The sequence below is a fragment of the Maniola jurtina genome, chromosome 19 (assembly GCF_905333055.1).
Source record: "Maniola jurtina chromosome 19, ilManJurt1.1, whole genome shotgun sequence".
Taxonomy (NCBI): Eukaryota; Metazoa; Arthropoda; class Insecta; order Lepidoptera; family Nymphalidae; genus Maniola; species Maniola jurtina.
In genome coordinates this window covers 2,805,276-2,832,821 of record NC_060047.1, presented here as the reverse complement: position 1 = coordinate 2,832,821, position 27,546 = coordinate 2,805,276, and the positions used below count along the sequence as shown (strand labels likewise).

At 35.5% G+C, this 27,546-nt stretch overlaps 3 long non-coding RNA genes across 3 annotated transcripts in view; all 3 read left to right on the top strand.

The window, feature by feature from the left end:
* Nucleotides 1–8,055: 8,055 nt before the first annotated feature.
* The window catches only part of LOC123875086, a 68,627-nt gene continuing 49,136 nt past the window's right edge, over nucleotides 8,056–27,546 (top strand). Inside the window, exon 1 of the long non-coding RNA XR_006798063.1 lies at nucleotides 8,056–8,338. This is a non-coding gene — a long non-coding RNA (uncharacterized LOC123875086). The remainder of the gene's footprint in view (nucleotides 8,339–27,546) is intronic.
* Nucleotides 10,765–20,838, top strand: LOC123875094. Its single transcript, XR_006798071.1, has 3 exons — nucleotides 10,765–10,775; nucleotides 11,590–11,592; nucleotides 20,782–20,838. It is a non-coding gene; the product is annotated as an uncharacterized LOC123875094 (long non-coding RNA).
* Nucleotides 13,789–19,449, top strand: LOC123875093. Its single transcript, XR_006798070.1, has 3 exons — nucleotides 13,789–14,010; nucleotides 16,197–16,199; nucleotides 19,436–19,449. It is a non-coding gene; the product is annotated as an uncharacterized LOC123875093 (long non-coding RNA).

Here is a 27,546-nt window from a genome sequence, read left to right as displayed (position 1 = left end):
CGCATCCCTTGTGTTTCGAAGCGGTGAGTCTGATGGATTTTCCTTTAAATCCCTAAAAACCTATTTTTTTAATTTTGACTAAAAGTATGCTTACGGCTTTTCGCTGGCACTGGAATAGGCTTAGACTAGACCAACTAGACTGCGTGGAGCCACGGTGCTCAGGTGATTTTTTCGCTAAACAATAATTTCTTGTTACAATTTTGGCGGGCGGTGCAAATACCTGACGTGTTAATACGACACGTATGGTATTTACAAAGATAAACGGGTGGTTAACATTTAGTTAGTAAGTTATTTTAAATCCAATTGGGAATAATCAGTTAATTTATAGCCTTAACAACTCAAGGTCACAAGTTCAAACCCCACCGCTTAGCTCATGAGGAACGGGCATTCTTAGCCATGTTTAAGACAAATGCTACTTCATGTAAATTAGAAGGTTGTTTATTGGTTTGCACTGCAAAGAGTCACGTGTTTTTTTTTATGGAGAGTGACATAGACTACTTTTCCTCCCGGAAATTTGAAGAGTCACGGGATTTTTAAATAACCTAAATTCATGCGGATGAAGCCATTGGCGTTATTTGGTCAGTAAACAATAATCTTTACAAAAGTCACAGGGTAGCTAAAGCAAGAGTCAATTTGTAGTTAGAACTAAAAGATGACCTCTTAGAATTTATTCACCATCTCTTAGACTGGCTGCGTTACGTAAGTATCGCTTGTTATATATTATTTTATTGTAAAAAATCTCGGATATTTAAGCTGTCTTAAGCTAGACGAAATTAGGTATCTACAGTTATTGGGTACCTACTTTTATTATTTTATTGCTAGCCCGAACTGTCCCAATGCTGGGCAAAGGCCTCCCTTCCTTCCTTCCACCTGTTTCTGTCTAGGGATATTTGGGGCCAAACCGACATAATATAGGCATTGAGTTCTTATATAAATTTATGAACCTTTAAGTTCTTAATAAGTATGAAGTGACGAAGATCGAAGATTTCTAAACAATTGGCAATAACTCGAAGGATTTTGTTATTAGCTTATAATATTTACCAAATAGTAGGTACCTACTTATTTAATATTCCGGGATAAAAAGGAGCATAGGCTTCTGTAGACTGACAGTCAGTCTACAGGTTTTTGCAAAAAATTTCGCCGATCCGTTATTCCGTGATCAAAGGACAAACCACAAACCAACAAACAAACACATTTTCGCATTTATGATATGGGTATAGTGAGTGGTGTGGTATAACCACAATTTCCATAATAACAGTTCACCGCATGCCGGAGGGTTAGCTCTAATAAATGGCTGGGATGCACATTTTTGGCCACTTTGCTCTATAGCGAGCGTGTCAGCATTTTTCACCACTGAATATTTTCCACGCGGATGAATATGATGAGCCAATCGAATGGGGGATATTAAACAAGTTGGGGTGTTATGAAAAATCGGATTTTTTCGGTTTACAAAATAAGTAATTTTCATCATTATCATTACGAAGTTGTGATCATAATCTAGTTAAAAATAAATTCGCTAGGGCCATTTCGTAACGAAACCCTAAAAAGAAATAAGCTAAAATAATTCCGACGTGACCTTTGCTTGAAGCCGTTACCATAACAGTAATTGTTACAAAGTGCAAAGTTCACAATCCAAGTCACACGTATTTTACCACCCTTGTTATTAAATATGAGCATCCATTGCTCGCCCCGTCTTGCAATGCAACCATAGCTTTAATTACACTATAGGGGGTGAAGATGTATAAGGTGGGTACCTACTAGGTACCTACTGACCTACCTAATATCTGCAAATACTCTTTAATGTATACTAATACTAGCTGATGCTCGCGACTTCGTTCCTCGACTCTTTTATTTAACATCCCACTCGATACAATAGCAAAAAATTTTTGGAGACCTCAACTTTTTTGTTGATGTAACATCCTTTAGGTCATTTTTTTCCGTGTAAAATATAGCCCATGTCACCCGGACCTTTACAACGAAACAATTGACACCTCATTCACCGAAGTCGGCCCAGTAGTTTAGGCGCTACGGTGGAACACACAGAATCTGGATACAAACATACATACATAGACCGCTAAAATCATAACCCTTCCTTTTTGTATGCCGCAGTCGGATAAAAATCGAAATCCACGCGAAAAGCTTTGGTTCTGAAAGTTAGGAAAGCTAACGTTTCTTCCCACAAAAGGGAAATAGATCCTCCCGCCCGACAGCCGGCAGGGCTCAGCTGGGCAGGGCGCGCGCTTATTGATTTTGTTCTCGCACAAGGGCAAGGCCACCCACACGCCTGCGGAATTGTTACACGTACTTCACCTTATCTCACGTAGCTACTAGTACCTAGTACCTACGTGTAGTACTTACCTACCTAGAGACTTTGAGTAGAGGAAATCATTATAACTTTAATAAAAAGTTTGTGTTTTCGTCTCTCGCGTTGAATACATAACTACTTAATTATTGTAAAGCCGTTCTAATAGGCCAATTAAGAGGGCTCTCTCCGTCACTCGTTTCATACAATCGTAGTTCCAATTTCAGTTGAATATTAAGCAACCAAAGTCCATGAAATTTTGGAGACATATTCTAGAAACTAATATCTGTGTCTGTGGTGTTTTAGATTTTTCTAAAAATATGTAGTTTTAAAATTACAGGGGCTCAAAGATTTGTATGAAAAACTTTTAAGACCGCGTAACTTTGAAACCGAATATTTTAACAGAAATCTGGAAAACCACAGACATAGATATTAGTTTCTAGAATATGTCTGCAAAATTTCATGGACTTTGGTTGCTTAGTATTCAAATGAAATTGGAACTACGATTGTATGAAACGAGTGACGGAGAGACCCCTCTTAAGACAGTTGTCAATCTTTAGGGTTCCGTTCGCGAAGGGTGCCAATAGGACCCAATTACTAGAGCTCGGCTGTCCGTCCGTCTATCCATTCGGCAATCTGTCAGCGCGCCGTATCTCATGAACCATAATGGGTAGAGAATTGAAATTTTCACCGACTCGCACTTGGGCGATTTTTATCAACATACCTACTCCTTTCGTTATCGAGTGCCTAACCGAGTCACGTAAAGTGTCTAGGTATCTAGACTAACAAGATTAAGTTAAAAACTAAAACCCGACTGCGATCGTCTTAATGAACGCTGAATTATTAGAGTAAAATTGTTTTTCTGACGCTTGGTATATTTTAATCTTGTTGTACATTTATATTCATGAGCTGAGAATTTTCTCCTCTTTCATTTCACATCCCACTCGATACAATAGCGAAAAAATTTTTTGGAGACCTCCACTTTTTAGGGTTCCGTACCTCAAAAGGAAAAACGGAACCCTTATAGGATCACTTTGTTGTCTGTCTGTCTGTCCTGTCTGTCGTCTCTGTCAAGAAACCTATAGGGTACCTACTTCCCGTTGACCTAGAATCATGTTTGGCATGTGGGTAGGTCTTATAGCAGAAGTAGGTACAGGAATAAATCTGAAAACTGCAAAGTAGTCACATCATTTAAAAAAAAAAATTAAAATATGTATCAATTTTCAAAGTAAGATAACTATACCAAGTGGGGTATCATATGATTTATGAAAGGGCTTTACCTGTACATTCTAAAACAGATTTTTATGCATAATAGTTTTTGATTTATCGTGCAAAATGTTGGAAAAATACCCGAGTACGGAACCCTCAGTGCGCGAGTCTGACTCGCACTTGGCCGGTTTTTTACCTCAGTCCTGACCATTACCTGACCTGTCAGTACCTGAACCATTGTCATATGGTGCACGTGCTGACTAATCAAGCCTGTCTTAGATATAGTATTAGGATTAAGTAATTAGATAGGTATAAGATCACTAACATTAGTTTTAAGGTGTGTTATTACTAACAATTATGATCAATTTTATGGTCGAAGTAAAGGATTTTTATTTTTATTTTTATTTTTTAATATTAGTATGGATGAATTCTTGAAATAAAATCTAAATGCTAAAAATTAATCAATCACTGCTGATCCAAATCTCCATGATAAAACTAGCAAAAGCTATTGCACTACGTTAGGTTTGCAAGTTCGAACAAAGCCTATTGAAAAGTAACGCTCCCAGCCTGTAAGTTACGGGTTACGGTACCCCATTACGTTATTCAGGTTTCCCCCTTGACAATGAAATGGAACAGTAAAGTCTGTACGCTTACAAATGGCCGAATACATTAATATTAATTTCTAAATTCTAATGTAACAAACTTTACGGTACACGTCAACCTTCAGCTTTAGATGCAAGCTATCTCTGTGCCTTTGGTCAAAATCTTTCAATGAGGAAGTTGTTAAAGCTAAACAAAGTTACATTAAAGGTTCATTAATTACTCTATTGTATTCATTAAGTATGCACTGGAAAGAGACGGAATATGTCTGTAGCGTTCTCTTTCATCGTTCGGATAGTTAAGGCGTTAAGGGCCCATATGAAAAAGTTGCAACTTTTGGAAGCTTTTTATTTAAAAACTATAAATGCAATAACTTTCATACTTCGATATATCTTTTTTTTTTGAAAATCAAATAGAAACACAATGGATAAAATTTCTTCGACTAAAAAGTTTTCGAAAACTGCTAGGCTGCTAGCTGTTAGGATTACAACAAAATTAAAAAAAAAAAAACAAAATTCAAAATATCTTTATTCAATTAAACTTTTACAAGTGCTTAAAAGTGCAAAAAAAATGTAGTAATTGGTTACTACATTTTTTTTTGTTTTAATCCTAATAGTACTTATTTTCTCTAATTTTGTTATGATGTGGATAATTATAATTTTCAAAAATGTTATGAAATCGTTCTCTGTTTATTGCCAATTTATTTAAAAAAAAAATTTGCTCCCGTTGCCATAATGTGTACCTATATTGAACCTATATTGAATACGTTTGTACCTATATTGAATAAGTCTATCTTTTTCAAATTTTGTTTCTCTTAACGTCAAAGTTACACTTTCCAAGTAGGTATAACATTAGTAATGAATGTATGGATATGGATATTGGCAAATTCTAAGTACTAAGACTACATAGGCTAGGTACAGATGTAGCCCTGAGCTTGCCACGAGCTAGGCTTCCAGGCTTTACAGGCCTGCGCATGCGTCAACATCGATCTGAGCCCCCAACCTCGTCTCCATCGCGTAGGAAGATGCCACATCGCCCGAATAATTCATTCCGATGCTCAATGGACATAACCGGTGATGGTACTTGACGATTCGTAAATCTTCTATCAATTATTGACCTAATTTTTCCCGAGTATGGGTATATGGTAGTTCCCGAGGGTATATAGTGTTTGGGTAGTTACTAGTTAGGTGTATTAATAAGCCATGGCCTTCTCCGGGATGCAAGCTATCTCTACACCTTTCGTCAAAATTGGTTAAACAGATGATGGGCCGTGAAGTGCTAGAGACAGACAGAAAAACAGACAGACCTTAGCATTTATAATTAGTATGGATAAAAGGATATACCAGTTATCTGTAGTAGTTTATTTATTGAAAATAAATTTTATCTTATAAGTTATAATTCTACATTTCTATTTTAGACAGAAACATCTTTCGCGTGAAAAGACCGGGCATAATGCGAAATTTTTTTGGCCTCATTTTTACCTTCTTCTATGTTCGTATCTAATCCTAGTACTGGATCAGAGATTTCTTGTATTCTTTTTAAGCCAGATCAGACCATCAGACCAGAATAATTTTTCTTTGGCACAAAAGGAAGTAAATGTCCAAATCACTGAGTTCAATCAATCCACGTGCAATCACTAAGTCAATTAAGTACTGACTCTGATCTACGAGTACAGGGACGTGCACATGGTTTATAGCCCGGGTAAGCACAAATAAGTTAGTCCTCTCTTTACTGGCGGTCATGATGAAAAATGAGCATTGAAGTATTTGAATCAGAGTAAGCAGCGCTTCTGTGCCTCTATTGACTATTACCTGCACGCCACTGACAAGTAGGTACTTTGTTTAACTAGTGTATCAATGCATGTTTACATAATGTAAGGAACACCATGCGTGTGATGTTAAAGTTACCTAAAGCCTAGGGTTGGAGTGGAAGTGACAGGGGTGAACATTTATGTGGGGCTCATCCTATAAGTCAGAAAGTCAATTTAGGGTAATATTATTCGTCATCTAAGGATAAAGTTTTTTAAATCCTAAATTAATATTATGCTGTCCTGAAATTTAAGCCTTACTTAATTAAATTTATTTTTACTTTTGTATTATACTTACACGATTTATTACGAATTCCTGAATTTGTGCGGTTGTTGCAAATATGATGGAATCCTGTATTCTTTAATAACGGCATTTATAGTCGGCAAAAATTTTTGCACAATAAGTTTTTTTGGTTTTTCCATTGTCATTTTACTAAAGTCCCACTCAATCTAGTCTAGTTTGTATAATATTTGTAGCTTATATCTTTATGGACTTCTTTTGTACTTAATATCAAATACCTATCTATCAATTTACTTTGTTAATAAATAAGAGTTATAAAATGACCGATTGACTTCCGGCATATTCATCATCACCATCATCTCAACCAATTACCAGCCAAGTAGCATGGGAATTCTTACACTTCCCAATATCTACTTGACCCCCCTAGAAATATGGCAGTGAATGGCCTAGAAGTAGGTATATACTACCAGAGAATACTTATTCAGTGGTATATCAATACTTGCTTATTTATTTTGTTCTGATTCTACGTTTTGCAATGATAAAAATCGAAAAAATGTTGGCAAAATATTTTGCACAATAAGTTTTTTTTGTTTTTTCATTGATGTTTTATAAGGATCTCATTCAATCCAATCCAGTTTGTAGATATATTAATATTCGTAGATATCGTGGTTATTTAGGTATAATACCTAATATCATAATTTAAAAATCTGACAAAATTAAGTTCTATTGTTCAGTTATAGAAGCAATTCCCAACAATGGTTTAAAGCAAGGACCTCCCCAAATAAGTTCATTTATCGGTAGAATGTGGGAACTGGGTAGTGGATACAGAAAACAGATATTAGGTACTTAGGTACCTACCTACTAGGTTTAGATAGGCAGGTTCATCACTGTTTTATTTACTTATGGTGTTTTATAGGATATATTTCGGCGAGTGTACACAGGAACTTTTCGATCTTGTCCCCTTCACCATTTTACCACCGAACCGCAAGACATCGGATGAGTTTCCATCCTTATGTCGTCGACATTCCATCTAAATGCACGAAACGTTTTGCGTCATCATTCCTTATACGCATGGCTAAGGTTTGGAATACTCTTCCGCGATCTGTGTTTCCTATCAATTACAATCCGGGTATCTTTAACAGGGCTTTCTCCGTCACTTGTTTCATACAATCGTAGTTCCAATTTCATTTGAATATTAAGCAACCAAAGTCCATGAAATTTTGCAGACTTATTCTAGAAACTAATATTTTTAGAAAAATCTAAAACACCACAGACACAGGTCTGTGGTGTTTTAGATTTTTCTAAAAATATGTAGTTTTAAAATTACAGGGGCTCAAAGATTTGTATGAAATTTTTTAAGACCGCGTAACTTTGAAACCGAATACTTTAACAGAAATCTGGAAAACCACAGACATAGATATTAGTTTCTAGAATATGTCTGCAAAATTTCATGGACTTTGGTTGCTTAATATTCAAATGAAATTGGAACTACGATTGTATGAAACGAGTGACGGAGAGAGCCCTCTTAAAACAAGAGTGAATAGGCACCTTCTAGGTAAACGCGTCCCTTCTTAGACCACATCATCACTTTTCATCAGGTGTGATTGTGGTCAAGGGCTTGCCTATAGTGAATAAAAAAAACGCTTATTAAATTCCAAAACCGGCTATGTCCATTTTTAAAATGGGAGAATGGAGAAGGGTTGGTGGAGGTGATCTCGGCAAAGCGGAAGGACGGCGGCGGGAAGGGGGGTGCAGCTGCCGGTGCATCGCGGACCGTGAGGCGGGGGGGTGGGGGGCACTCGTCCCCCGGCCGGCCCGCCCCGCGCCGGCCCATTGCCAAGTTCAATGCCAAGGTCATGCGCGAGCGAGTGCGCTGTGCGACTGCGCGCCGCAATGCAGGAGCGGCCGGCGACGCGGCCCGCCGTCACTCTCAGTACCCAAACGACGACGCCGCATACCGCATCGCGGAACCGTCTTTGACTCTTCACATCACCACTAAACCGCCAAACACTCCCAAGAAGTCCCTAAACCCACGCCTATAAAACTCGGGCTCCGATAGTCCCGTCACAACGACCGGAGACGTGTGTTAAACATCCGCGAGCAAACGGAATTCCCGTGACCACCATGTGCATTCAAGACAGGAAGACCGGCTCCAGTTATGCAATCTGACATTTCGCCGGTGAGCTAAAACTCTTTAAACTATTGTAAGTGCACTTATTCCGTTTGTGACTTGCGACCTTTTTCGTGCGGAATGATATCCTACCCATTTACATTTTAATGCTAATCTAAACAAATTGGAAATCTACTGGAAGTTGCCTAATTGAGTTAAACTCCTGACTTTTCAACAAACGAAGTGTTTTTATGTATTTTGGGATGTACAATGCTATTTAAGGTAAAACATTAATTGAAGGCATCGCTAATCGTAGCCATATTTGTTATAGATAGACAAAGCTTAAGTCTACCTAGTCAGTTTTGTATTCGTGGCGGTCAGTCTATGAATTGTGTGCAAACGCCTCCCTTATCTATATTTCACATTGTTTTACAAATAGAATAATTATGTTTGTAAGTGCATCAGCATCTACTTATGTGAATAAGCTATAGACACGCCTGGATAATGCTATAATGCTGACGATATACTTATTCAAATTAGGTTAAACCTTGGATGGATTAAAAAAACTAATGACAAAAGGATGTAATAAAATTGCAACGAAAACGAACGTGTACAGATCTATTTTCGACATCGTTTTAGGATTAAAAGGCCTAATCGCTGGAATGCCGAAAAAACTATTTCAAGTTGCGTTTTCAAAATGGCAGCCAAAAATTTCTAAAGCCCATCAAGACCTCAAGGGCATCAAGAATAAGGGCTAAGAGACTGATACATCGCTTCGTATCCTGTTGTGGAGTTGGCAAAAAATGTCGAACATACAAGTTCAAGGCAATCGGGTGATCCCAGACGACGCTAGCTTTGGTAGGCTGACTCGAATGAACACTACTTGTATTCGTCCGTAAAGCAGACAATTATTTAAACAATTATAGCTACTAGCCAGCATGAAGGTAGATACGTTTAGACAAAAATATGAGTATTATTTTATTATGGCAAGAACTTAGAATATTTAACCAAGGTTATTTGAAGTCAGGCAATAGAGGTTTTGAATGAGATTACTTCGGAATCGGCAAATAAATATTGTATTGCAATGTTTGAGTTGTATAGGTTTTCGTATTAAAAGTAACGTTCGTAACTAGTTATGAGAAAAGAAACATTGATTCAGAATATACCAACGAAGAGAGTTTTGTAGATTTTGACAAGATGACAGAAACAAAAAAAATGAAAAAATTTGGCAAGATATCTACGAATTTTGTACCTAACATCTTTTAGGTCTCTATAGTTCCATAATATTCCTAAATGAAATCGTGTTACTTCATTACTTAAGTACCTAAGTGTACCTTCTTATAGGTATGCAAAATTTTATGATCATTCAGAATTTATAATTTAATTATAATTTATGGGTGCATATGACAGAATAATTTTATTAGATTCTAAATGTGTAGCTGAATTGTTTATCTGAAAAATACCTACACGTGTATTTATATCTGATAAAAATAGTGTAATTACAATTTACAACAGATAAGGCAGGCAGGAATGTGCACAATGCACCACTGACCGACAAGACATATTATTATTAAATACCGCATTTGCAGTGCTATTTTTATTATAGGTACTTGCTTTTCAAGCTAAATTATTAAAAAAAAAATACTTAGTTAAAAACGTCTTAAATTTTTTTTAAGCAGCTTAGAATTAAAAAAAAAAACTTTTGTTACTTTCACTTTTATTTTTTAAGGCATCTTCTAGACAAGCGCGCTCCATCGTAGGCTGCATCATCACTTGCTATAACAATCCGATTGCATCCAAGCGGTAATTAATCTATTAAAAAAAACTTCTTTTACAATTTATTCCATATCATTTTTTACATAATGGGTCAGTTTTTTATTTCTATAAACTATTGTACATATATAGAATTTTAAATGAACACGTATCTATTAGAATTAGTTTTCTGAAGACTTGGACTATTCTTATTGAAAAACGACGAGGTCATAATCAGGTTTTATTTACTTATTATTTTAAAAAGATATAATAATTATTGTACATTAGAAATCTGATTTTCATTCAATATCTACAGAGAAAAGTAAACAACATCATGCGATCAAAGTCCATTCACAATTATGAGGAAATTACTCAATAAAAATCACTTTGTCTTATTATTTCGTAATGTTTTCAAAGGCACATTAAGTAACATTATATCGTTGACGGTATCTTTGACATGCGAACTAGGCAAATATAATATCTGACATAGGAATTTTTTATTGGCTATGTACCTATCTAGATATATCTATTTATAAGCCAGTACGCGTAATTATGGTAGGTGTTTGAGCATTGAAACAAGTTTAATATAATGAATTCATGAAAGTTTATATATCTTTATCATATCCGAATAACCCTCAAAAATAACATTATATACTCATACTAAATACATCAATTTCTTTTCATTCAGGAAAACGGGCAACACTTTGGTGAAAGAATGCTAATTTGGATAAATTATGTTACTCGAATTTGGGTAGTTACTTAATCCATAAATTGTAAATATTATGTATTCTCTATATTCAAAGGTTATTATTTCGTTAAAGATATGTATTAGCATACAATAATTTTCTGTTGCTCTTTTCCATATTAAACACTTAAAATCTAAATAATAAAGCCGCGACTGAGCGCCAACCTGTTGGTTATCGACTTATCAATAAATAATCAATTTAATTTTATTACAAGGCATTAAAATTGATAATATGATCGAAACGTCAATTCTAATTTCAATTCCAACATTAATCTCTATTATTTACTAGCTATCAAAATTTATTGAATGCGAATTTGCATCTCTCTAAATAACAACTGACATCAGTATTTTATGCACCTAGTAGCTACTAGTTGTGATTTTGTAGTGCTAAAGTTAGAAATAACACTTTTGTCTAAGATTAAATAAAGAAACAAGATAAAGTTGAAAACTAAAACCCGACTGCGATCGTCTTAATAAACGCTGAAATATTATACTAAAATTGTTTTTCTGTCGCTTGGTATATTTTAATGTTGTAGTTCATTTATTTTTATGAATTCAGAATTTTCTCCTCTTTCATTTGACACCCCACTCGATACAATCATCATGATCAACCCATTTCCGCCCCACTACTGAGTACGGGTCTCCTCTCAGAATGAGAAGGGTTTAGGCTATAGTCTGCCACGCTGGCCCAATGCGGATTGGCAGACTTCACACACCTTTGAGAACATGGAGAACTCTCAGGCATGCAGGTTTCCTCACGATGTTTTCCTTCACCGCTAAAGCAAGTGATATTTAATTGCTTAAAACGCACATAACTGAAAAGTTAGTGGTGCGTGCCCGGGATCGAACCCCCGACCTCCGATTAGTAGGCGGACGTTCTAACCACTAGGCTATCACAGCTTCGATACAATAGCAAAAAAAAAAACTTTTTTTCATGTACCTAACATCCCATTAGGTCAATTTTTTCGTATAAAATGTAACCTATATTACCTAGACCTTTACGACGAATCGATTGATACCTCATTCATCAAAATCGGCCCAGTAGTTTAGGCGCTACGGTGGAACACACAGAATCTGGATACAAACATTCACACACACACATACATACACACATACATACATAGACTGCTAAAATAATAACACTCACTTTAATTACCTATTTATTTATAAAACCATAAAATAACAACTGAGTAAGATTTTCAATAATTTACCAAATGCTAATATGTAAATAGCGAACTAGAACCGACATCACTGTTTCATCATTTAGGTAGGTATTCTTTATACTGTTTTTTGTAGCGATTTTAAAATCTATTAGACCCAAGGTGCCAGACAGACTAACTGTACACATGATTAGGGGAATAGAATCTTTATCGAAACACACAACAGCTTAGCCCAGGGCCTCCCACACGATTACCTTGAACCCGTCGTTGCCTTGAAACCTGAAATTAAAGAATCAAAACGTGACTATAGGTATGTATTATTTTTAGTAATCAGTACCTACTTATAATCTGCTCATATTTTGATTTATTGTTTCCAATTAATATTTCTTTTTAACTTGAATCATTTTCCCAGTTTTATTTGTTAGAAATGTACTAAGTGATTTTACGGCTTTTTTCGGGTTAACATAATATGTCTATCCCATGCGCTAACTAATTTAAACTCCCTTTCTTTTCAAACATAAATAGGTATACTATTTACAACAATTTACTTGGCACAAGTGTCATTATCATCATCAGTCTAATTACATCCATTGTGGGAAATAACTAGTTAAAAATCTCATTTGAAAGATCTTACTCGGTGGTGTGGGTGCGGTGGAGGGCTAGCTATACTTTTTAATGTTATAATACCTATATTGGGAATATTTTATGTACGTAATTTCATAGAACTTCAAAGACATGTGCTGTTTTCGCTTGTAGCTTTGTTTCGCAAAAAAAATCTTTTAAGAAGCCTTAATTAAATAAAAATGTGAGAAGCATAGATTTATTCATTGTAATAGGGATATCGAGAAAGAGATAAAATGACAGGAGTAAAAAAAAATTGTGTTTTAAAATAAACTATTAAAACAAAAAAAAACAATTACGATGTCTTTTGAATCTGTAACAAATGTCCATATCCTAAAAAAAATACAGAAATATTAACTACCGCTTCTAATTAAAGCTAATCTAGACGTTTGGAGCAGTTTTCGGATTTTTTTCTATAAAAAATACAGCCAATCGTGTTTCTATTTCCTTACGAAACTAGATTAAAGACCCGAAAAGCACATATTGAAATATCAAGGTTAATTTGTAAATAGTTTTCAAGTCAAAAGCTTCCAAACGTTTTAAAATTTTTCATATGGGCCCTTAAGAACGACGTTCGCGGGAAATGACTAATCAGTTTTACCGTGTATCGTGTTATTTAAGAATTCGCTTCCATTGCTTGAGTGGTTATTGAATTTAACAACAAGTCACTTGTATACGAAAACCATACCTAGAGGTATATTGTTCATTATTTGATCTAAAACCGGATCGGACGTTCGGTATAAAGTTGATTCATATTGATGCTGGGCGCTGGCCGTACCTACTTTAAAGTAACGTTTCATCGATTTTAGTAAGTAGATATTTATTATTTCTGTGTGAATTCTAATCAATGTAAAGCGTAAATGGATAATTCTCCAAAATTATATTTCACCCGTAGTTGATACTAAACTTTAGCTGGGAGATGTTATAATATCTCCTTTCAAAGGAGAAAATTTTTCCTTTTCTCTTTTTCATTTTTATTGTCCCAGATGTAGCATAAGAGACACTTGTTAATTCCTACATTGAATAAATAAATTTTGAATTTGAATTTTCCAATTACCAACCACCTATTAGATAGGTATAGGTATCTACTGAATTGAAAAATAGCAAAATTTCTACCCAAATCAGAAAACAAATAAAAACTATGGAAACGAAACGCTTTTGGAAGGAGAAAATCGGTTAAACTTAAACTTTTAGGGTGTCTGGTAGGGGGTTGCCACAACTCTATCATCTTAGTGTCAGGCAATACACAATGTGATTTCTAATAATAGTCCTAAGAAAATATTACTTTATACTTTGCCCTAAAATTGTTTACACCTTTTCGACCTGTTATCTCCCAAAGCCACCATGATCCAAACTTATAGTCACTGATCGTTCTTCCCTGTGTTGGGGACGATACACAGAAAAACTCTCAGCTTTTTACAAAATAATAAAGGTCTGGCATGCGTTGGCTCTTAGTCTAATAGGTTTGCGTAGTATCTGCCCCCCGATTGTGTGAGAAAAACGCATTCATCGTAATCGTTATCAAATTATCTGCCCTTTATTGTGCCTTTATTGGCTGTGAAAAAAATGTGAACACCAAATTCAATCAATCAAGGATTCACTTTAAATTCAAATTCAAAATGTTTTTATTCAATTAAAATTTTACAAATGCTTTTGAATCGTCAAAATAATCTACCACTGGTTCGGAATGCCGTTCCTACCGAGGAGAACCAGCAAGAAACTCGCCGGTTGCTCTTTTCAAGTACATATTCAATTTACAATAATTTGCCATACTGTATACAAGCAATTGCAGCGCCGTGTATTGCTGGAGCGAGTCAGGTCCACGCTTTTTTGTCATTTAGATAATCTTCGATTGTATAATACAAACTTCTTACACAATCTGCTAAATATATATGCTATTGAAATGCTGAAAACCGTTGATTTGCTATGTTTAGTGCCTACTTATCGCAAGCAACCTTCACGAGGAAAATAAAACAACTTTGCGTGGTACGGAACGGAGCATGCGCTATCAACAATATCAGCTGATGAGCGCGTCACACTGACGTACCAACATCCAACATGGCGGACAAGATGGCTGATCGTTAATGTTTTATGTTTATTTACTAATGATGTTACTTATTTTTGCATTTCAACGTACCTACGTCTTAGGTTTGGAAAATTTGCGTTGTTTTATTTAAGAGGGGTCTCTCCGTCACTCGCTTCATACAAACGTAGTTCCAATTTCATTTAAATATTAAGCATCCAAAGTCCATGAAATTTTGCAGACATTCTAGAAACTAATATCTATGTCTGTGGTTTTCCTGATTTCTGTTAAAATATTCGGTTTCAAGGTACGCGGTCTTAATTTACATACAAATCTTTGAGCCCCTGTAATTTTAAAACTACATATTTTTAGAAAAATCTAAAACACCATAGACACAGAATTAGTTTCTAGAATATGTGTGCAAAATTTAATGGACTTTGGTTGCTTAATATTCAAATGAAATTGGAACTACGATTATATGAAACGAGTGACGGAGAGAGCCCTGTTAAGTATGGTAGGATCGTGTGAGTTTCTTTGAGATATTCTTGGCGTTTGGGTGGATTTGCATTTTGTATCGAGCTACATTAGCCAGTAGACCACCAACAGAGTCAAATGACCTACCATCAATGCACGTGCACGTCATAATTTTACGTGTTATAAGTTTGACGTGTGTATTTGTGTATCTCTGTGGCATCGTAGCTCCTAAACTAATGAACCGATTTTAGTTTAGTTTTTTTAAAGGTGGCTTGATTGAGAGTGTTTTTAGCTATAATCCAAGAAAATCGGTTCAGCCCTTTAAAAGTTATCAGCTCTTTTCGAGTTACTGTAACCTTCACTTGTCAGGGGTGTTATAAATTTTTAATTTTCACTTGCTGTACATAAAAATATTTCATCGCAGAAATCACTCTATTTTTATGTTAAAAAAAATAAAATAAAATTGGTCGTTTACGCCTTGTGACGTCATTGATCGCCTTTCGTACATCGTGACGGTAAAAATAATTAAAAATCATTATTTTAATTTAATTATTCTCTTTAATTATGAATTCTAGCCCCATAAACTACCGCTATACATAAATCACATCATTTTATTACTACAATACAAGGCCCTATTCTGAGATCTTCACACTTTACAATAATAATAATTACTTAATAGACGTTCAATTACTTAACATAATATTAGTTACCTACTTGCTCACCTTAAAACAATGTGTAACCGCAACGAAACATTTGCGTCAGTACATTTTATAACTCTACCTAACGTAAGTAGTTTATAAATAAACTAATTTATTCTGTTGTAAGTCTAAAATAACTATAAATTACCTAAAACTTTGTGTTTAAGAGGGGTCTCTCCGTTACTCGCTCCATAAAAACGTAGTTCGTCTCTCGTTGGAATAATAACCAATCATACTCAATGGAATTTTGTAGAAACGTTCCGGGAACTAATATCTATGCCTGTGGTTTTCCAGATTTCCGTTAAAATATTCGGTTACAAAGTTACGCGGTCTTAAAAATTCACATACAAATCTTTGAGCCCCTGTAATTTTAAAACTACATATTTTTAGAAAAATCTAAAACACCAATGGTTGCTTAATATTCAAATGAAATTGGGGATACGATTGTATGGAGTAAGTGACGGAGAGAGCCCTGTTAAACCATTTGTATTTTATGTAATAGATGTAGGTAGTGATCGTAATAGTTTTTTTTACTAAGTATCTTTATCTATTTTAATTTTCAACAGACCTTGTATACAATATTATGAATATGACAGTCCTATTAAAATCTATTTTTTTATACATAATAGTATCCAAATATTCTACATTTACTCACCTAAATAATACCCAACCATGATAAGTAATTCAATGTGATTAAATATTTTTTATAACTACTACCTAATCTATTTTCGACACTTTTCCTCAAATTTAGCAGATAGGTTAGTAATCCGAATCGGTTTTTTCATGGCCCTACTTCGTAGCACCCCTACAGCGTAGCCGATACTCCAGTCTCCAAGCAAAAAGTTCTATACTAAACTAATTATCCGACCCTAAGTTATTTTCTGTTAGTGGCTTAACTAGTGGAGACTCCTACTTATTAGCTTCAAATCAAGATTGAATGAATAGGCATCTTCTAAGCGCGCTCCACCTTGGCTGCATCGTCACTTGCCAGCAGACCGTACAATTACAGCGAAGCACTAGTGTTTATTTAGAAAAACCAGTCAAGTACGAATCAGACTCGCACACAAAGGTTCCCGTATCATCTTACAAGAAATAACACTTTTTAATTTTTATGTGAATATACTTCTGGAAGGGAGAATTCACTATATTGCGAGTGTTCTGTAACACGTAGTTAAACATAAGTACCTACCTATCTAATTACAAGTACATTAGAATATTCACTTAATTTCAACTTCAGTTTCGATTTGTTTAACAATTTGTATAAAGCAAGAAACAGTTAAAAATTATTTTGCTATAATCCGCCAACAGGATAAATCTGTATGGTCAAACATGCAATTTGTATAAATATATTTAAGGAATGTGCAACATCCATATAAACTCAAGAGAGTTTCAGGGTGTCAAGTGGAAACAATATGTAAAACTATACTTTGGTTTAAAAAAATAAATAAAAAAAAAATAAAAAAAAAAAATTGCAGGCAAAAGAGGTCAACATCGTCAAAGACGCAAATGGTTGGACGACCTTAAAAGAGGCGGCTTTAAATTAAGAAGCTTTTTGCATAATCGCCGAACTTCGTTTCGAAGAAGGCACGCGATGATGATGATTCACAATAATGAGTGAATGATGAACCACAAATTCACCGTTTCCGGATTTCTCCCTTTTACTTGTGCTATATACATTGCTACCTGTCAAATTTCATTATTCTAGGACAACGGGAAGAGCTCTATATGTTTTGATTCCCTTGTCACGACGGATAGACAGACAGACAACGAATTTTTTCCTATTGAGGTACAGAACCCAAAATAATGTACTGTAAGGAGTAGTGATGAGAGGATATATTATAGTGAAGTGAAGGTAGTAAAGATCTCATACTGCTCATACATGGTAGGGGTAGTAAATAAGTAATAGGTAGGGGTGAGGTGAGTCAGCGTAAACGAGGTCACTACAGTATGCCTGACATTGTAAAGGTTACCGTTTATTACGTTTACCCACTTTACCCCAGGGCAGGTTTTCGTGTTACGTAACTTTGTATACCTCCTCCTACTAATAATTCTATTACCTAACTCGGTGCCTAATCTATTTTTAGTATCTAGAAGCACTAGGTATTTACTTATAATATTTGCTGTTTGTTGCGGGCTTCTTCTCGATGCTTTTGGAACCCTCGTAGCTTCATTAATAAAATTTATAGCACAATTTTTTTTAATAAACTTTATTTATAGCCATGCTAATCATGACTAATATTCCCCTTTCCCCTCCAACTAAGCGCAAAGCTGTGTTAGGAGTAGGTATGACAATAGTGCAACGGGTGGGGTTTGAACCGCCGACCTTTCGGGATTCAGTCCGCTCCTCAACCGTTGAGCTATTGAGGCTCACAATGTCAATTTATTTGTTAGATAGGGTAGTGTCCAACTAGTTAAATTAGTAACTTTTTATTGAACGTCAAAACAAGCGCTTATGCGAGCTTCTGTGAAATACTGGATTGTGACGTCACAATGCGTGACGTTACAATCCAGCTTTTTGTCTGTTTATTGGCTATTGTTTTAAATCAAATCCATAAAACCACGAATACCTCATATTAATCAACGATCAAACCGAAATTAATCTTACATGCTTGCACGTGCTTGCAAGGTTCATTATATAGACATAGCAAAGGAGATGGTGGGATATACATCCCATAAATATTCCCAAATATTATAAATCCGAAAGTGTGTCTACCTGTCGGTCTGTTACCTTTTAACGTTCCATTCGCTTAGTCAAATTTAATGAAATTTGGCACAGATGTCGTTTGTATATCAGGTACTAACAGGCTATTTTATATCCCGGAAAGGATTCTTACGGGTTTTTAAAAAGATATTTCCATTTTGTAGCATGCTCGATTGCCGCATGTTGTTGTTCCAGGGAAACAGATTTTAAATGTAGATTTCCTACATTATAAAGTAAACCTGTATTCAAAATTTCAAGTTTCTACCCAGCAGTTTGAATGGTACATTGATATGTCAGTCAGTAAGTTTCTTCTTTTAATGATATATAATTATTATTAATTACATATAATAATCAAATTGAGTTGTTGATTTAACATATACCTACCGAGATTTAATTAAATTTCGCTGCGACATATAGATTATCAAAATATGTTTCAGAGTACTACAACACTACTGAAACACTCACACGAATCTTTGAAGTTAAACCCGTCCCCCAATACCCATCCCATGATAAAGTAATAGATATCCTACGAGCATTTTTTACCGAAAACTTTAAACAAAAATATCTTAGTGTAATGACTAGTGAATTGTTCTTCCAAGTGAAAAATAATATCACTCACAAAATGCTAAAAATACAACATTAATTAGACATCAACCCTTCAAGCTTGCACGTGTTTCAAATTCATCGTGTCACACATAGGGCGGGAGTTGGCAACTCAAGACGCTATACAATGTTAAACGAATTCCGTATATGTAACCAATTTGTTGCTTTATTATTATTAAATGAATAAATAATAATTAATTAATTATATTTCATTACATTGATTGATGTGTTACTGAACAATTGTTGTTTACATGGCATGTATTATGGCAATAATCGAAAAATCTAAACTTGAAGCCAATTCGTAGACCAAAAGGAAAAAAAAAATGTTTTAATAGGTCAAAAATCTACATAAAATTGATTTTGATACGTACAATTACAATTTTTGATAGGTATGTATTTATTTTGAATGTTATTCTGAGATTTATAGAGCGTGACAGCATAAACTTTAAAATGAGACTGGTTTATATCTCTGATAGCTGTCTTAAGTATGAGCTAAGTCAAAGTATGCTCTGAAGGTCTCCTTATAAAGAAGGATTGCCTATTCGAAGATTTTTTTTTTATATACTTTTTCCTACACTACACATGTTAGCCTTACACTGGACATAAAGGAACAGAATAAGACGATGAAGACTCAATGTTGTCTAATATTACCTATAGAATATCAAGATCAACATGGCTAAAAATGATCTATTCTTTTTAAAAATCGCCATAGACATGACAAACTTATTTTTTTAAAATGTAAAATGAACTAACAAACGTCTCCAACCATCATATCGGAGGAAGCAGCCGCCTCTTGTAATAGAGGTTAAAAAAACACTAGGTACATATTTAGCCAACTTTAACATCGTAATCTTTGTCTCTTTAACCTGACCATTTTTGTTACCAGCTCTTACACTATTATACGTTTGCATGTGTGCGCCATGCATGCGGTGTGAGTGCAGCTTGCACATGCGCCGGTGGTGGGGAGGAGGGGGGGGGGGGGGGGCAGCAGGAGACCTTGAACGCGCCTAGCAACACCGCTGCCAGCGCTTGTTTATTTATTTCTGTTTTACTCGTCTGCACGTTGGCTGGCAATTTTTAAACGTTTTATGGAGTCTTTATAGGGTTGTCAAATGAAGGGTTTCTTACCATGTCAGCATGTAGAGCAAAAAGTCAAATAACCAAACTGAGATAGCTATTAGGCTTCAAAGAAATGAAAAAGAAAAATTATTTATTTCCTTTTGGAAAATAGCTATTTCTGAATTTTTATCTAGTAAGGCTAGATTAGACTACACTAAGTAGATTTTTATTTTTATTCTTATGTTAAAAAATACGGCTCCGCAATTTATCACGAAGCGTCAATAACGCTTTTGGAAGACTTATCCTACCGTTAGTGACGGATGCACTTAGGTATATTACCTCAATATCTTGTATTTTTATCGAAACCACAGTTTACGACAGTTAGGAGACTTGTAACAAAACCTTCGCCTACACTTTTTTTTTAAAGAAAAAAGCCATGCTAATCATGACTTATACTTCCCTTTCCCCTCAAATTAAGCGTAAAGCTTGTGCCAGGAGTGGGTACGACAATAGTGCAAAATTCCGAAAGGTCGGCGGTTCAAACCCCACGGTTTGAACCGCCGACCTTTCGGAATTCAGTCCGCGCCTCAACCGTTGAGCTATCGAGGCTCTAACACTTGCTGCCTGCATCAAATGTTACCTATATTTGACGCTAGGTAGGCTATGAAACGACTAGGTATCTTTGATTTTACTTCACCCCTAGCTTAATATTTGACACAAGTCGATTCAGGATCAATACCAGCGCTCAGGTTTTATTTTAAAACCTGCAGCATCGCCTGCAGCGTAAATGCTGAGTCGGGGCCTTTTCATCTTGTGCCTTGTGCAAGACCTCCAGGGCTGTCTCCGTCACTTACTCCATACAATCGTAGTTCCCATTTCATTTGAATATTAAGCAACCAAAGTCCATGAAATTTTGCAGACATAGTCTAGAAACTAATATCTGTGTCTGTGGTGTTTTAGATTTTTCTAAAAATATGTAGTTTTAAAATTACAGGGGCTCAAAGATTTGTATTTTTCTTTAAAAAAAGGCCCAACTTTGTGCTCGTTTTTCTAGACAACGAAGCAATTTAATGAAATTTGGAAAAACCACAGACCTAGAAAATTTAATGAATATTATGTAGTAAAAAAATTATCGTTATATATTTTATATTGTTATAATTATGTGGGAACTACGAAAACCAGAAATTACACCCAGAAATCTTGAAAATTTCGTGCTGTCTCGATTTGTGCAAGCGGGGTGGTGAAGTGCGGGGGACGACACGTGAAACTGACAGAAACTGACAGTCTGAACACACGGGCCACATTTAGACTGCACCCAACTCCAAACTTGTCAATAGGTCTAACTAAATACACTGGTACATTTCAACTTGCGTTAGACGTATGCGTTACCTACTCAGACGTTGCCTGTAGATAAAAATATGTCTCATGTTTGCTGGCAATAGCGCATGCATCAAACCCTGCAAGTTGCAACTCTCTTGCAACCTATTCCTCACGCAATACGCACAGCTTTAATATTATAATTTTTGACAATGTATACTATATGTAATGCCATATCACAGGCAGAGGCGGTCTTAGCCATTGCGAGGCTCCGGGCGGCAGGTCTTGCGAGGCCCTAGTTTGTTCTTCGTGAAAAGTAGGTATGTGATGCGAAAGTAGGTCTGTTTGTTTGTTTAGGTATTTTTCATGTTTGAGGAGAAATGCTAAAGTTATACAAATAAATAGAGTTTTAAAATATTTTACATTAAAAGATTTACAAAATTAACAAATACAGAGATGATAAATTTTAAAATTGATACAAGTGGCTTTTCCTAAGACTAAAATCTTTATTTAAAGCGCAATAATCTAACGAATGATAAGACGAAAGATCCACGTAGATTTACCTGCTTTCTTTTGATACCTCGTTTCCTTTTTGAACTACCTGACTCAATTTTTCTGCCGGCATCACGATCACGCGAACTCATTTCGTAAATCTTGTTTTGTTTTGCACAAACAGTCAGAAATAATTTTTAAGTATCACACAGTTTTTTTTACTTTTACCTTACTCAATACTTCAAATACTTTAATTTACACATTTCCAGCTCACTCAATACTAGAACGTAATCTTGGATACTTAGAATAAAACTGTAACTGGACGATTTCTGTACATTTGATATATTTTGAAAATTTTAATCGCAGAAAGTATTATTATCGATATAGATCCCAAAATATTTTTTTTTAGAATTTTTGTCTGTCTGTCTATCTGTCTGTACGCGCATCATGCGAAAACTACTGAACGGATTTAAACGAAAGGTGCACTGAAAGTGCTCCGGGTTAATATATAGGGTAGTTTTCATTCCAAAAAAATTAAAGATTCTTCGAGATACAGGATCAAACTTTTTATCGATTTTACTCAATAACTCCGTCAAATTTAAACCGATTTTCACAATTCTTTTTTTTACAAAGGTATAGTACTCTCAGGTTGGTACCATGTAAGGTTGGTGAAGATCTGATGAACAGTTTCGGAAATAGAGGCTGGAACTCCTCAACGGGTAACAGCATAACGATCGCGATCAGTATAATAGCTTAGTAGAAAGTAGACTCTTACTCATAACTAGTTGACCCGCCCCGGCTTCGCACGGGGAGTCTACCTGTTCCATAATACCACCCATATTTTGGCTATGGAATAGATAGGCCCCCTGTGCGAAGCTGGGGCCGGTCAACTAGTATTCAATAAAATTGAAAGATATGTAGCGAGCGCAACTTTTTTGTTCTATACAGATAAAAAAGAGAAATATAAACGAGCTCAGCCATAACAAAATTTTATGTTTCAAAGCACCTCACTCTACTTTTCTCATGTTTTTTATCCCGGAAAGACAAAGAGTTCCTAGGGGGATTTTCAAGAACTTACCATGTGGATTAAGTTCCGGGTATCAAATAATCACACTAATATTATAAAGGGGAAAGTTTGTATGTGTGTGTGTGTGTGTGTGTGTGTGTGTGTGTGTGTGTGTGTGTGTGTGTGTGTATGTGTGTATGTTTGTTACTCCTTCACGCAAAAACCACTGGACGGATTTGGCTGAAATTCAGAATGTAGATAGATAATATCCTGGATTAGCACATAGGCTACTTTTTATCCCGGAAAATCAAAGAGTTCCCACGGGATTTCGGAAAACCTAAATCCACGCGGACGAAGTCGCGGGCGTCAGCTAGTATACAATAAAAGCGCGAGCGAAGCGAGCGCGAAATTTTTGATATATTATTTACAAAAAAAACCATATTAATAATAGCCAAAGTCCTTTTCAGGGCCCATCTTCTTAGCTAAAATTTGGTATAATTCAGAGATAGCTTGCGCACAGATACTTTATCCCGAGTTTCCACGACGTTTTTTAAAATCCGAATCGATGGGAACGAAGTTTCGGGCATCAACTAATACAATATAAAAGCGCGAGCGAAGCGAGCGCAAAATTTTCGATATATTTAAATAAGAGAATGGTAAATTCGAGCCTTCAGGTCCAAAATATTGAATTCTTATAATGTTGAATTTGTTGTGTGAATGTTGAAATATTTGATTTATCGTGCAAAATGTCAGAAAAAAATAGCCGAGTATGGAACCCTCGCCTCGGTGCGCGAGTCCGACTCACAATTGGCCGGTTTTTTTTTGTGAATTACGTATAAGCATATGCGAATTAAAAGCTTACTTTTAAGATTCAACATTTAATTTTGGGAATTCAAATTCAACATTTTGCGAATCCAACATTTTGGGATTTAACATTTAGCAACTCCGAAATTCAACATTTTGCAAATTCAACATTTTACGAATTCAACATTTTAAGCCTGAAGGAATTCGAGAATTAGTCTATTTTAAGCTTTCTTTGTCTGGGAGTTTGAACCCCCAAAACCTTACCAGTAACAATTTTGTAACTCATACTACAAGCAAAATAATTCTAAGGTGACAAGAACTGACGAACGAAATAAAATACGGGGATTGCCCGAGCGATGAATTAGTTAACTAACTTTATTTTAATTTACCGTTATTTAATAACCTTAATAAGTAATTAAAGATCAGAATCAAAAGTTTTAATTAAAAAATATGTTTAAAAAATGTATATTTTTTATAATTTGCTTGGGTTGTTGCGCGAGGCCCCTGCAAGAGCGAGGCCCCGGGCGATTGCCCCGTTCGCCACCCCCTAAGACCGCCACTGATCACAGGTCACTCTCTGATTTATTGCTAACAATTTACTTCCAAATGCAAAGAAATCTAAGTGTGTTGAATTCACACTGCCCAATACCAGGACCTTAAATGACATAAATTCATTGATAAATAATCATATGTTGAAAATAAAGGAGAACCCCGTGTTTCTCGGTATAATGTTAGATGCAAAGCTTCTATGGAACACCCACATATCAACACTTGATGGTAAACTCAGCTCTGCTGCTTACACTGTTAGAAAAATTCGACAGGTACTGACGTGGAAACTGCAAAAATTGTATATTTTGCCTATTTTCACTGTATTATGTCTTACGGACTCTTGCTATGAGATAAAGCGGTAGATATTGAGAAAAAAATGTATTACAGAAAAGGACAGGACGTGCAATTTATAATTTAAAACCGCGCGCTGCCATACAATAAAAATATAAGGAAATAAGTACCTTATCTATTATCTTATAGTAGCTTCTAAATATATTTACAACTAGCTAATGCCCGCAGCTTCGCTCGCGTGGATTTAGGTTTTTAAAAATCCCGATCCTTTCATTTCCCAGAACAAAAGTTGCCTCTCCGTAATAGCCCGTCCCCGGGATGCAACTTGTTTCCGTATCACGTAAGAATATTTAAACGGATGATCCTTTTCAAATCCCGAGGGATCACCAGGATTTAGGAATGCAATTTCTTACAGCATCAGGGTTGAGATCAACGACAAAGTGTTTACTTGGTATAGATACCTTCAATATCAATTAATAATCGACACTTTTTAAATCCCATTAGCTTTAGTAGTCAGGTCCCCTGCAACATCAGGGTTGAGGAGTTGGAATCCAAATTTTTTATTGAACAATGTCGCAAACTTTCTTTATCGATTAAAAAAACTACCCAAAATTACGCAGTTAGGTTACCTGCCAAATTTCATGGTTTTGAGTCAACGGGAAGTACCCTAGAGGTTTTCTTGACACACACGACAGACAGAGAGATAGACAACAAAGTGATCCTATAAGAGTTCCGTCTTTCATTTTGAGGTACGAAACCCTAGAAAACGTAGGAACGGCATTCCGAACCAGTGGTAAATTTTTCTGACCATCCAAAAACACTTTGAAGTTTACCTAAAAGTTTACAGGAATAAAAATTTATCATTGTATTCGATTCCATTTCATTCTATTCCATTCTGTTCAAAGATAAATAGATAATAAAAATATTTGAACAATAATTTACGATTCATCGACCAATATCAATTTTACTGATGACAATCTGACTATTACCAAAGTGAACGACTACTATAATATCTATTATATACGACTAACATAATATGTATTATAAATTGTGTGCCGTTTGCATTCTCACTAGGTTCTCATTAAGTTTGTTTTATTTGGTTAAACTTTCTGGCATTTATATTGTTATGACGTTTAATTGGCAAACAGTCTGTTTATTGGCTGAAACTCAAAAATTCAGCCAATCACAACAAAGAAAATATTGTAATAATGATTGATGCAGCTTTCTGTAATTGAAAACAAAATATTTGACATTAACTTGAATGTGACAGTGTTTTCCGAATAGGGTTGCCAGAGGCCCCGTATTTTACTGGTTACCCCGTATTTCAGGATACAGAAACCTGTAATTATGAAAATAAAATACGGGGCAAATAAAACTAAATATTTTTAGGGTTCCGTAACTCAAAAGCAAAAAAGAACTCTTATAGGATCACTTCGTTGTCTGTCAGTCTGTCAGTCTTTCCGTCTGTCCGTCTGTCCATTTGTCCTTCTATCCGTCTGTCATGTGTTCATGAACAAATATTAGTATTTTCAATTTTCAAAGTAAGATAACTACATATATCAAGTGGGTTATCATATGAAAGGGCTTTACCTGTTCATTCTAAAACAGATTTTTATTTATTTTTATGCATATTTTTTTAATGCATAACAGTTTTTGATTTCTCGAGTAAAATGTCGGAAAAAATACCCGAATACGGAACCCTCGGTGCGTGGGTCTGACTCGCACTTGGCCGGTTTTTTACAAATTCAGCAGGAGCTGGCTGGCGAAATCAAACACTGACGTTATGTCCAGTAGAAAGAATATTTTCCTTTTGCAGCAATGCGTAGCCGAAACCCACTCGATATTGATCATGGTCGTAGTCAAGGCGGCGGGGCTTGGTTTGAGGATGTAAGCCTTTTTTTATACAAGTTAGCCCGTGACTTTAATCTTTTCTAGTGGTAAGTGATGATGCAGTCTAATTTCTTGGCTGTTAGGGCCATACTAACCATATAACTAGCCATGACCGAAGCCTCCCACCAGACCAGAAATTTTGAAATGGCGACTGCGCCTGGGAAGCCGTCAAAAACCTAAGCCTAAAATAATACTTACACTATTTCTTGCATTTGCTTACCAATTTTTTTTTTGGAAATATATCAAACATTTCGCGGTCACTTCACTCGCGCTTTGAATTTCTATTACTTGGTGTAAACCCCGCAATTTCGTTTGCATGAATTTAGATTTTTAAAAATTCCGTGGGGGATTTTCCGGGCTAAAAAGCCGCCTAAAAAAAATGTCTGGGATGCAAGTTACCTCTGAATAGTAAGTACCAAAATTTTGGTAAAGAAGATGGGCCGTGAAAGGGTAACAAATAGATAGGCAAATAGATATACTGTCGTATTCGTAATATTAGTATGGATAGGAAGCTTTAAAAATAAAATCTTGCTATGGCTAAACTCGTTTCCCTTTCACTTTAATTTTTTCTGTATTGAACCAAAAACACTTACGCTCACTGCGCTCGCGCTTTTTTATTGTTGTATTTTATCTCACTGTCAAATTGAAAGGCGAAATTCCACTAACCAGGTAATTAGCCCATAAAGTTGAGCGAATGTTTTTTTCCTCATGACAGGATTCAGTTCCGGCCCTAATAAAACCTCTCCCGCAATCGATTCCTGGCTACGGCCATAGTATTGATACTGTGAAGGTGGAATTACGAATTAAATGTAATTTTAAGTTGAAATGAGAAGATTGTATGCATGAAATGTATAACATTTTGCTTTACAACACTAAGAGTTTTTAAAAGCTATTTAAATAAATAAATCTTTTATTTAAAACCACATTGCAAACACAGTTCACCAATCAAGACACGGCAACATACAGAGACAAAATACAAAACTTACAAATAAACTGAAATATCTAAATAGGCTTTCCATGCATTTCAGAGAGAACCAACGCCTATTTCTTCAAATACTTCAAATTTTCAAATTTCTTCAAATCTTAACCCCG